This window comes from Myxine glutinosa, chromosome 1 (assembly GCF_964187855.1).
Source record: "Myxine glutinosa chromosome 1, kmMyxGlut1.1, whole genome shotgun sequence".
In the NCBI taxonomy this organism is placed as follows: domain Eukaryota; kingdom Metazoa; phylum Chordata; class Myxini; order Myxiniformes; family Myxinidae; genus Myxine; species Myxine glutinosa.
In genome coordinates, this window is record NC_136261.1 from 429,670,919 (window position 1) to 429,684,727 (window position 13,809).

General features: G+C 41.2%; 1 protein-coding gene across 2 annotated transcripts in view; it reads left to right on the forward strand.

Annotated features, from left to right (window-relative positions):
• Window positions 1–13,809, forward strand: part of LOC144888247 (E3 ubiquitin/ISG15 ligase TRIM25-like) — a 950,979-nt gene that overhangs the window by 855,125 nt on the left and 82,045 nt on the right. The window contains exon 1 of one of the 2 annotated variants that reach the window (XR_013621957.1): window positions 832–1,340. The exons of the other annotated variant lie outside the window; for it this stretch is intronic. The gene's annotated coding sequence lies outside the window, so the exon portion shown is untranslated. Of the gene's footprint in view, window positions 1–831; window positions 1,341–13,809 lie in introns of those variants that run through there. 2 annotated transcript variants of the gene reach the window in all.

A 13,809-nucleotide genomic window follows, 5' to 3' on the forward strand; every position in this document is an offset into this window, starting at 1 on the left:
TACGCTCCTCTTCGGGCGGGGGGTGGGGGTTGGGGGAGGGGATGCTAGAGATCGCCTTCCCCTACTTTTGGGGTGGGGGAGGGGGGGGGAAATGCTGGAGATCGCCTTACCCTCCTATTGGGGTGGGGGTGGAGGGTTGCTAGAGATCGCCTTCCCATACTCTTGGGGTGGGGGAGGAGGGGTGGGATGTGGGGGTGGGGGGGGGATGCTAGAGATTGCCTTTCCCTACTCTTGGGGTGGAGGATGGGAGGGGGTGGGTGGAGGGTGAGGGGATGCTTGAGATCGCCTTCCCCTACTTTTGGGGTAGGGGGGAGGGGAGATGCTGGAGACCACCTTGCGCTCCTGTTAGTGGAGTGGGGTTTAGGGGTAATTCTAAAGATGTCTTTTCCTGTTGGGCAGAGGGGGAGGGGGAGGGACATGCTGATGTTACAATGCTCTCTATTCAACATGCGATGTTTAAACAAATTGCTGTCCTCACCTCTAATCCTTCGCAGGGAAACTCTCATTTCCAGCACTGCATTAATGTATTATTTATTGCAAATATTCCATCGGACATAATCCATAACTATATTTATTGTAATCCTTTGTGTTGTTTATTTTTGTGCACTCGTCATTTTGACGGAATTTCCCCCGAGCTGGTATCGTAAAGGAGAAAACAAAAATAAAGTGCTGTTACTGGAGGCTCGTAGATCTACCAGGATTTCGGTTTCGTTGTTTCCAAGAACAGTAGGATCGAGGAGGAGCGGGACGGGGCGGTGCGGGACGGGGTGGGACGGGGCGTGGCAGGCCTGGAAGGGGAGGGGCGGGACGGCGTGAGAGGCGAGTGGAACCCCGAAGGGCGCGGCATCCTGGAAAGAGTTCTGATGTTTTCTCGTTCACTACTACGTCAATATAAGGGGTTCGGTGTAACTCCAAACTTCGTGCCCAGTCGACGATTGAAAAACAACTGAACTAAATGTAATTATTCTCATGCGCCGCGAACGGGAGTGGTAAAATGGCCGATATATGGCTTCATTTATTTATCTAACGCCAATTGGCCAATGATCCATCAACGACCACATGGTGGAGATCGGTGATTTCGAGGAGGAAGAAGAAGAATGAATTGCGTCCACAGGAAGGATTCAACACCGACGAAAACCTCCGGGTGATCTTGCAAGCCTTGAACTGTAACTGTGACGAAGATCCCCGTGATCGGATCGGATCGATCCGTGTCCTTTTTGGTTTCGTGTCCGCGTCCTTTTTGGTTTCGTGCCCGTGTCCTTTTGTCCTCCCTGCTCGGCTCCGTGTCCTTTTCCACAAGCGGCTGAAACAGTGATCGGTTCGGATCTTCTGAGGAAAAGGTTTGTTCGGAGTTTCTCATTTTATTATTAATACTGAGAAAGATATTCTGTAAAACGATCATTTGAAGTGATTCTTCATAATATCAACAGAGAGATCGGGCGAATAGTATGATTATACATAGCACGATATGACAGAGTTGTGGATGGATTATGACGAAACTCGGGGGATGAGATGGGCTTTTGAGAAGAAGAAGAAGAAGAAGCTGCTTCAATGGAGGTTCAGGTCCGAATCCAGATCCGGTCTATCAGTGGATACAAAACGTAACCTGTTTATCCTGGTGGAGGTTTGTGCGATACAGAGTGTCGTTCTACTTTGTTACCTGTGAAACTAATCCTGGTGTTGACTTCATGGTTAATGTGGCTCGTTTGAGATGTTCGGGTCTTTTTAAGATGAAACGTCTTTTAAGACGTTGAAGATGTTTTAACATTAGATGTTAAAATAACATCAGGTGGGTTGACTCAGCTTGTCGTCCTTTTTAAGTCGGCAAAATGAGTACCAGGCTTCCGGAAACAGGGGGCACTGCATCAGCGGCGCGCGAAACTGGAAGTCGGTTGTTTTTGAGGGGAGTAGTTCTTGGGTCCGGTGACATAAATCATCAATTTTTTTGGATATATATTGGGGAAAATGCCAGGGGCACAGAAAAGGCCCCCTTTGTATGGAATGTGCGTATGAGATCAAGGGGAGTGGGCGGATGTCAATATCCAAGTTCCAAGAATAAGAACCAGGTTCCATCGGAGGAATCAAGTAATGCTCGAGAAAGGTTCATAGAAAGGGGCGCCCGACATCTGGCAAATAAAATACATTTACTTTTTCATGCAGCTGTGTGAACCAAATTGGCATTTTCCCCAAAAATGTTCCTTCTTTTCTATAGTTTGCCACATGCCACATACCATATAAATGGGCCTTTACTATAGTTTGCCACATGCCACATGCCATATAAAGTGGCCTTTTCTATAGTTTGCCACATGCCACATACCATATAAAGTGGCCTTTTCTATAGTTTGTCACATGGCACATACCATATAAATGGGCCTTTTCTATAGTTTGCCACATGGCACATACCATATAAATGGGCCTTTTCTATATTTTGCCACATGGCGCATACCATATAAATGGGCCTTTTCTATAGTTTGCCACATGCCATATAAAGTGGCCTTTTCTATAGTTTGCCACATGCCACATACCATATAAATGGGCCTTTTCTATAGTTTGCCACATGCCACATACCATATAAATGGGCCTTTTCTATAGTTTGCCACATGCCACATACCATATAAATGGGCCTTTTCTATAGTTTGCCACATGGCACATACCATATAAATGGGCCTTTTCTATAGTTTGCCACATGACACATACCATATAAATGGGCCTTTTCTATAGTTTGCCACATGCCATTTACCATATAAATGGGCCTTTTCTATAGTTTGCCACATGGCACATACCATATAAATGGGCCTTTTCTATAGTTTGCCACATGCCACATACCATATAAATGGGCCTTTTCTATAGTTTGCCACATGGCACATAACATATAAGTGGGCCTTTTCTATTGTTTGCCACATGGCACATACCATATAAATGGGCCTTTTCTATAGTTTGCCACATGGCACATAACATATAAGTGGGCCTTTTCTATTGTTTGCCACATGGCACATACCATATAAATGGGCCTTTTCTATAGTTTGCCACATGGCACATACCATACAAGTGGGCCTTTTCTATAGTTTGCCACATGCCATATAAAGTGGCCTTTTCTATAGTTTGCCACATGCCACATACCATATAAATGGGCCTTTTCTATAGTTTGCCACATGCCACATGCCATATAAAGTGGCCTTTTCTATAGTTTGCCAAATGCCACATACCATATAATGGGCCTTTTCTATAGTTTGCCACATGGCACATACCATATAAACGGGCCATTTCTATAGTTCACCACATGGCACTTACCATAAAAGTGGGCCTTTTCTATAGTTTGCCACATGGCACATACCATATAAATGGGCCTTTTCTATAGTATGCCACATGGCCCATACCATATAAATGGATGGACCTTTTCTGTAGTTTGCCACATGGCACATACCATATAAATGGACCTTTTCTACAGATTGCCACATGGCACATACCATATAAATGGGCCTTTTCTATAGTTTGCCACATGGCACATACCATATAAATGGGCCTTTTCTGTAGTTTGCCACATGCCACATACCATATAAATGGGCCTTTTCTATATTTTTCCACATGCCACATACCATATAAATGGGCCTTTTCTATAGTTTGCCACATGGCACATACCATATAAATGGGCCTTTTCTATAGTTTGCCACATGGCACATACCATATAAATGGGCCTTTTCTATAGTTTGCAACATACCATATAAATTGGCCTTTTCTGTAGGTTGCTACATGGCACATACCATATAAGTGGGCCTTTTCTATAGTTTGCCACATGGCACTTACCATATAAATGGGCCTTTCTATAGTTTGCCACATGGCACATACCATATAAATGGGCCTTTTCTATAGTTTGCCACATGGCACATACCATATAAATGGGCCTTTTCTATAGTTTGCCACATGCCATATAAAGTGGCCTTTTCTATAGCTTGCCACATGCCACATACCATATAAATGGGCCTTCTCTTTGTTTGCCACATGGCACATACCATATAAATGGGCCTTTTCTATATTTTGCCACATGGCACATACCAGATAAATGTGCCTTTTCTACAGTTTGCCACATGGCACACACCATATAAATGGGCCTTTTCTATAGTTTGCCACATGGCACATACCATATAAATGGGCCTTTTCTATAGACTGCCACATGCCACATACCATATAAATTGGCCTTTTCTGTAGTTTGCCACATGGCACATACCATATAAATGGGCCTTTCTATAGTTTGCCACATGGCACATACCATATAAATGGCCCTTTTCTATAGTTTGCCACATGGCCCATACCATATGAATGGATGGACCTTTTCTGTAGTTTGCCACATGGCACATACCATATAAATGGGCCTTTTCTACAGTTTGCCACATGGCACATACCATATAAAGTGGCCTTTTCTATAGTTTGCCACATGCCACATACCATATAAATGGGTCTTTTCTATAGTTTGCTACATGGCACATACCATATAAATGGGCCTTTTCTATAGTTTGCCACATGGCACATACCATATAAATGGGCCTTTTCTATCATTTGCCACATGGCACATACCATATAAATGGGCCTTTTCTATAGTTTGCCACATGGCACATACCATATAAATGGGCCTTTTCTATAGTTTGCCACATGGCACATACCATATAAATGGGCCTTTTCTATAGTTTGCCACATGGCACATACCATATAAATGGGCCTTTTCTATAGTTTGCCACATGCCATATAAAGTGGCCTTTTCTATAGTTTGCCACATGCCACATACCATATAAATGGGCCTTCTCTTTGTTTGCCACATGGCACATACCATATAAATGGGCCTTTTCTATAGTTTGCCACATGGCACATACCAGATAAATGTGCCTTTTCTACAGTTTGCCACATGGCACATACCATATAAATGGGCCTTTTCTATAGTTTGCCACATGGCACATACCAGATAAATGTGCCTTTTCTACAGTTTGCCACATGGCACACACCATATAAATGGTCCTTTTCTATAGTTTGCCACATGGCACATACCATATGAATGGGCCTTTTCTATAGTTTGCCACATGTCACATGCCATCTAAAGTGGCCTTTTCTATAGTTTGCCACATGCCACGGACCATATAAATGGGCCTTTTCTATAGTTTGCCACATGCCACATACCATACAAAGTGGCCTTTTCTATAGTTTACCACACACCATATAAATGGGCCTTTTCTATAGTTTGCCACATGCCACATATCATATAAAGTGGGGTTTTATATAGTTTGCCACATACCATACAAATGGGCCTTTTCTATAGATTGCCACATTCCACATACCATATAAAGTGGCCTTTTCTATAGTTTGCCACATGCCACATACTATATAAAGTGGCCTTTAGTATAGTTTGCCACATGCCACATGCCATATAAAGTGGCCTTTTCTGTAGTTTGCCACATGGCACATACCATATAAAGTGGCCTTCTCTATAGTTTGCCACATGGCACATACCATATAAATGGGCCTTTTCTATAGTTTGCCACATGCCACATACCATATAAATGGGCCTTTTCTATAGTTTGCCACATGCCACATACCATATAAAGTGGCCTTTTCTATAGTTTGCCACATGGCACATACCATATAAATGGGCCTTTTCTATAGTTTGCCACATGGCACATACCATGTAAATGGGCCTTTTCTATAGTTTGCCACATGCCATATAAAGTGGCCTTTTCTATAGTTTGCCACATGCCACATACCATATAAATGGGCCTTCTCTTTGTTTGCCACATGGCACATACCATATAAATGGGCCTTTTCTATAGTTTGCCACATGGCACATACCAGATAAATGTGCCTTTTCTACAGTTTGCCACATGGCACACACCATATAAATGGGCCTTTTCTATAGTTTGCCACATGGCACATACCATATAAATGGGCCTTTTCTATAGTTTGCCACATGGCACACACCATATAAATGGGCCTTTTCTACAGTTTGCCACATGGCACACACCATATTAATGGGCCTTTTCTATAGTTTGCCACATGGCACATACCATATAAATGGGCCTTTTCTATAGTTTGCCACATGGCACATACCAGATAAATGTGCCTTTTCTACAGTTTGCCACATGGCACACACCATATAAATGGGCCTTTTCTATAGTTTGCCACATGGCACATACCATATAAATGGGCCTTTTCTATAGTTTGCCACATGCCACATGCCATATAAAGTGGCCTTTTCTATAGTTTGCCACATGCCACGGACCATATAAATGGGCCTTTTCTATAGTTTGCCACATGCCACATACCATACAAAGTGGCCTTTTCTATAGTTTGCCACATACCATATAAATGGGCCTTTTCTATAGTTTGCCACATGCCACATATCATATAAAGTGGGGTTTTATATAGTTTGCCACATACCATACAAATGGGCCTTTTCTATAGATTGCCACATTCCACATACCATATAAAGTGGCCTTTTCTATAGTTTGCCACATGCCACATACTATATAAAGTGGCCTTTAGTATAGTTTGCCACATGCCACATGCCATATAAAGTGGCCTTTTCTGTAGTTTGCCACATGGCACATACCATATAAAGTGGCCTTTTCTATAGTTTGCCACATGGCACATACCATATAAATGGGCCTTTTCTATAGTTGGCCACATGCCACATACCATATAAATGGGCCTTTTCTATAGTTTGCCACATGCCACATACCATATAAAGTGGCCTTTTCTATAGTTTGCCACCTGCCACATACTAGAAAAGTGGCCTTTAATATAGTTTGCCACATGCCACATGCCATATAAAGTGGCCTTTTCTATAGTTTGCCACATGGCACATACCATATAAAGCGGCCTTTTCTATAGTTTGCCACATGCCACATGCAATATAAATGGGCCTTTTCTATAGTTTGCCACATGCCACATATCATATATAGTGGCATTTTCTATAGTTTGCTACATGCCACATACCATATAAATGGGCCTTTTCTATAGTTTGCCACATGCCACATACCATATAAAGTGGCCTTTTCTATAGTTTGCCAAATACCATATAAATGGGCCTTTTCTATAGTTTGCCACATGGCACATACCTTATAAATGGGCCTTTTCTATAGTTTGCCACATGGCACATACCATATAAATGGCCCTTTTTATAGTTTGCCACATGGCACATACCATATAAATGAGCCTTTTCTATAGTTTGCCACATGGCACATACCAGATAAATGTGCCTTTTCTACAGTTTGCCACATGGCACACACCATATAAATGGGCCTTTTCTATAGTTTGCCACATGGCACATACCATATAAATGGGCCTTTTCTATAGATTGCCACATGCCACATACCATATAAATTGGCCTTTTCTATAGTTTGCCACATGGCACATACCATATAAATGGGCCTTCTCTGTAGTTTGCCACATGCCACATACGATATAATGTGGCCTTTTCTATAGTTTGCCACATGCCACATGCCATATAAAGTGGCCTTTTCTATAGTTTGCCACATGCCACGGACCATATAAATGGGCCTTTTCTATAGTTTGCCACATGCCACATACCATACAAAGTGGCCTTTTCTATAGTTTGCCACATACCATACAAATGGGCCTTTTCTATAGATTGCCACATTCCACATACCATATAAAGTGGCCTTTTCTATAGTTTGCCACATGCCACATACGATATAAAGTGGCCTTTACTATAGTTTGCCACATGCCATATAAAGTGGCCTTTTCTGTAGTTTGCCACATGGCACATACCATACAAAAGTGGCCTTTTCTATAGTTTGCCACATGGCACATACCATATAAATGGGCCTTTTCTATAGTTTGCCACATGCCACATACCATATAAATAGGCCTTTTCTATAGTTTGCCACATGCCACATACCATATAAAGTGGCTTTTTCTATAGTTTGCCACATACCATATAAATGGGCCTTTTCTATAGTTTGCCACATGCCACATACCATATAAAGTGGCCTTTTCTATAGTTTGGCACATGCCACATACCATATAAAGTGGCCTTTACTATAGTTTGCCACATGCCACATGCCATATAAAGTGGCCTTTTCTATAGTTTGCCACATGCCACATACCATATAAAGTGGCCTTTTCTGTAGTATGCCATATGCCACATACCATATGAAGTGGCCTTTTCTATCGTTTGCCACATACCATATAAATGGGCCTTTTCTATAGTTTGCCACATGGCACATACCATATAAATGGGCCTTTTCTATAGTTTGCCACATGGCACATACCATATAAATGGGCCTTTTCTATATTTTGCCACATGGCGCATACCATATAAATGGGCCTTTTCTATAGTTTGCCACATGCCATATAAAGTGGCCTTTTCTATAGTTTGCCACATACCACATACCATATAAATGGGCCTTTTCTATAGTTTGCCACATGCCACATACCGTATAAATGGGCCTTTTCTATAGTTTGCCACATGGCACATACCATATAAATGGGCCTTTTCTATAGTTTGCCACATGGCACATACCATATAAATGGGCCTTTTCTATAGTTTGCCAAATGCCACATACCATATAAATGGGCCTTTTCTATAGTTTGCCACATGCCACATACCATATAAATGGGCCTTTTCTATAGTTTGCCACATGGCACATACCATATAAATGGGCCTTTTCTATAGTTTGACACATGGCACATACCATATAAATGGGCCTTTTCTATAGTTTGCCACATGCCACATACCATATAAATGGGCCTTTTCTATAGTTTGCCACATGGCACATACCATATAAGTGGGCCTTTTCTATTGTTTGCCACATGGCACATACCATTCAAAGTGGCCTTTTCTATAGTTTGCCACATACCATATAAATGGGCCTTTTCTATAGTTTGCCACATGCCACATATCATATAAAGTGGGGTTTTATATAGTTTGCCACATGCCACATACCATATAAAGTGGCCTTTTCTATTGTTTGCCACATACCATACAAATGGGCCTTTTCTATAGATTGCCACATTCCACATACCATATAAAGTGGCCTTTTCTATAGTTTGCCACATGCCACATACTATATAAAGTGGCCTTTAGTATAGTTTGCCACATGCCACATGCCATATAAAGTGGCCTTTTCTGTAGTTTGCCACATGGCACATACCATATAAAGTGGCCTTTTCTATAGTTTGCCACATGGCACATACCATATAAGTGGGCCTTTTCTATAGTTTGCCACATGCCACATACCATATAAATGGGCCTTTTCTATAGTTTGCCACATGCCACATACCATATAAAGTGGCCTTTTCTATAGTTTGCCACCTGCCACATACTAGAAAAGTGGCCTTTAATATAGTTTGCCACATACCACATGCCATATAAAGTGGCCCTTTCTATAGTTTGCCACATGGCACATACCATATAAAGCGGCCTTTTCTATCGTTTGCCACATGCCACATACAATATAAATGGGCCTTTTCTATAGTTTGCCACATGCCACATATCATATATAGTGGCATTTTCTATAGTTTGCTACATGCCACATACCATATAAATGGGCCTTTTCTATAGTTTGCCACATGCCACATACCATATAAAGTGGCCTTTTCTATAGTTTGCCAAATACCATATAAATGGGCCTTTTCTATAGTTTGCCACATGCCACATACCATATAAAGTGGCCTTTTCTGTAGTTTGCCACATGCCACATACCATATAAATGGGCCTTTTCTATAGTTTGCCACATGGCACATACCATATAAGTGGGCCTTTTCTATTGTTTGCCACATGGCACATACCATATAAATGGGCCTTTTCTATAGTTTGCCACATGGCACATACCATACAATTGGGCCTTTTACATAGTTTGCCACATGCCATATAAAGTGGCCTTTTCTATAGTTTGCCACATGCCACATACCATATAAATGGGCCTTTTCTATAGTTTGCCACATGCCACATGCCATATAAAGTGGCCTTTTCTATAGTTTGCCACATGCCACATGCCATATAAAGTGGCCTTTTCTATAGTTTGCCACATGCCACGGACCATATAAATGGGCCTTTTCTATAGTTTGCCACATGCCACATACCATACAAAGTGGCCTTTTCTATAGCTTGCCACATACCATATAAATGGGCCTTTTCTATAGTTTGCCACATGCCACATACAATATAAATGGGCCTTTTCTATAGTTTGCCACATGCCACATATCATATATAGTGGCATTTTCTATAGTTTGCTACATGCCACATACCATATAAATGGGCCTTTTCTATAGTTTGCCACATGCCACATACCATATAAAGTGGCCTTTTCTATAGTTTGCCAAATACCATATAAATGGGCCTTTTCTATAGTTTGCCACATGGCACATACCATATAAATGGGCCTTTTCTATAGTTTCCCACATGCCACATACCATATAAATGGGCCTTTTCTGTAGGTTGCTACATTGCACATACCATATAAGTGGGCCTTTTCTATAGTTTGCCACATGGCACTTACCATATAAATGGGCCTTTCTATAGTTTGCCACATGGCACATACCATATAAATGGGCCTTTTCTATAGTTTGCCACATGGCACATACCATATAAATGGGCCTTTTCTATAGTTTGCCACATGCCATATAAAGTGGCCTTTTCTATAGTTTGCCACATGCCACATACCATATAAATGGGCCTTCTCTTTGTTTGCCACATGGCACATACCATATAAATGGGCCTTTTCTATAGTTTGCCACATGGCACATACCAGATAAATGTGCCTTTTCTACAGTTTGCCACATGGCACACACCATATAAATGGGCCTTTTCTATAGTTTGCCACATGGCACATACCAGAAAATGGGCCTTTTCTATAGATTGCCACATGCCACATTCCATATAAATTGGCCTTTTCTATAGTTTGCCACATGGCACATACCATATAAATGGGCCTTTTCTGTAGTTTGCCACATGCCACATATGATATAAAGTGGCCTTTTCTATAGTTTGCCACATGCGACATGCCATATAAAGTGGCTTTTTCTATAGTTTGCCACATGCCACCGACCATATAAATGGGCCTTTTCTATAGTTTGCCACATGCCACATACCATACAAAGTGGCCTTTTCTATAGTTTGCCACATACCATATAAATGGGCCTTTTCTATAGTTTGCCACATGCCGCATATCATATAAAGTGGGGTTTTATGTAGTTTGCCACATGCCACATACCATATAAAGTGGCCTGTTCTATCGTTTGCCACATACCATACAAATGGGCCTTTTCTATAAATTGCCACATGCCACATACCATATAAATGGGCCTTTTCTATAGTTTGCCACATGGCACATACCATATAAATGGGCCTTTTCTATAGTTTGCCACATGGCACATACCATATAAATGGGCCTTTTCTATAGTTTGCCACATGCCACATACCATATAAATGGGCCTTTTCTATAGTTTGCCACATGGCACATACCATATAAGTGGGCCTTTTCTATTGTTTGCCACATGGCACATACCATTCAAAGTGGCCTTTTCTATAGTTTGCCACATACCATATAAATGGGCCTTTTCTATAGTTTGCCACATGCCACATATCATATAAAGTGGGGTTTTATATAGTTTGCCACATGCCACATACCATATAAAGTGGCCTTTTCTATTGTTTGCCACATACCATACAAATGGGCCTTTTCTATAGATTGCCACATTCCACATACCATATAAAGTGGCCTTTTCTATAGTTTGCCACATGCCACATACTATATAAAGTGGCCTTTAGTATAGTTTGCCACATGCCACATGCCATATAAAGTGGCCTTTTCTATAGTTTGCCACATGGCACGGACCATATAAATGGGCCTTTTCTATAGTTTGCCACATGCCACATACCATACAAAGTGGCCTTTTCTATAGCTTGCCACATACCATATAAATGGGCCTTTTCTATAGTTTGCCACATGCCACATACAATATAAATGGGCCTTTTCTATAGTTTGCCACATGCCACATATCATATATAGTGGCATTTTCTATAGTTTGCTACATGCCACATACCATATAAATGGGCCTTTTCTATAGTTTGCCACATGCCACATACCATATAAAGTGGCCTTTTCTATAGTTTGCCAAATACCATATAAATGGGCCTTTTCTATAGTTTGCCACATGGCACATACCATATAAATGGGCCTTTTCTATAGTTTGCCACATGCCACATACCATATAAATGGGCCTTTTCTGTAGGTTGCTACATGGCACATACCATATAAGTGGGCCTTTTCTATAGTTTGCCACATGGCACTTACCATATAAATGGGCCTTTCTATAGTTTGTCACATGGCACATACCATATAAATGGGCCTTTTCTATAGTTTGCCACATGGCACATACCATATAAATGGGCCTTTTCTATAGTTTGCCACATGCCATATAAAGTGGCCTTTTCTATAGTTTGCCACATGCCACATACCATATAAATGGGCCTTCTCTTTGTTTGCCACATGGCACATACCATATAAATGGGCCTTTTCTATAGTTTGCCACATGGCACATACCAGATAAATGTGCCTTTTCTACAGTTTGCCACATGGCACACACCATATAAATGGGCCTTTTCTATAGTTTGCCACATGGCACATACCATATAAATGGGCCTTTTCTGTAGATTGCCACATGCCACATTCCATATAAATTGGCCTTTTCTATAGTTTGCCACATGGCACATACCATATAAATGGGCCTTTTCTGTAGTTTGCCACATGCCACATATGATATAAAGTGGCCTTTTCTATAGTTTGCCACATGCGACATGCCATATAAAGTGGCCTTTTCTATAGTTTGCCACATGCCACCGACCATATAAATGGGCCTTTTCTATAGTTTGCCACCACATGCCACATACCATACAAAGTGGCCTTTTCTATAGTTTGCCACATACCATATAAATGGGCCTTTTCTATAGTTTGCCACATGCCGCATATAATATAAAGTGGGGTTTTATGTAGTTTGCCACATGCCACATACCATATAAAGTGGCCTTTTCTATCGTTTGCCACATACCATACAAATGGGCCTTTTCTATAAATTGCCACATGCCACATACCATATAAATGGGCCTTTTCTATAGTTTGCCACGTGGCACATACCATATAAATGGGCCTTTTCTATAGTTTGCCACATGGCACATACCATATAAATGGGCCTTTTCTATAGTTTGCCACATGCCACATACCATATAAATGGGCCTTTACTATAGTTTGCCACATGGCACATACCACATAAGTGGGCCTTTTCTATTGTTTGCCACATGGCACATACCATTCAAAGTGGCCTTTTCTATAGTTTGCCACATACCATATAAATGGGCCTTTTCTATAGTTTACCACATGCCACATATCATATAAAGTGGGGTTTTATATAGTTTGCCACATGCCACATACCATATAAAGTGGCCTTTTCTATTGTTTGCCACATACCATACAAATGGGCCTTTTCTATAGATTGCCACATTCCACATACCATATAAAGTGGCCTTTTCTATAGTTTGCCACATGCCACATACTATATAAAGTGGCCTTTAGTATAGTTTGCCACATGCCACATGCCATATAAAGTGGCCTTTTCTGTAGTTTGCCACATGGCACATACCATATAAAGTGGCCTTTTCTATAGTTTGCCACATGGCACATACCATATAAATGGGCCTTTTCTATAGTTTGCCACATGCCACATACCATATAAATGGGCCTTTTCTATAGTTTGCCACATGCCACATACCATATAAAGTGGCCTTTTCTATAGTTTGCCACCTGC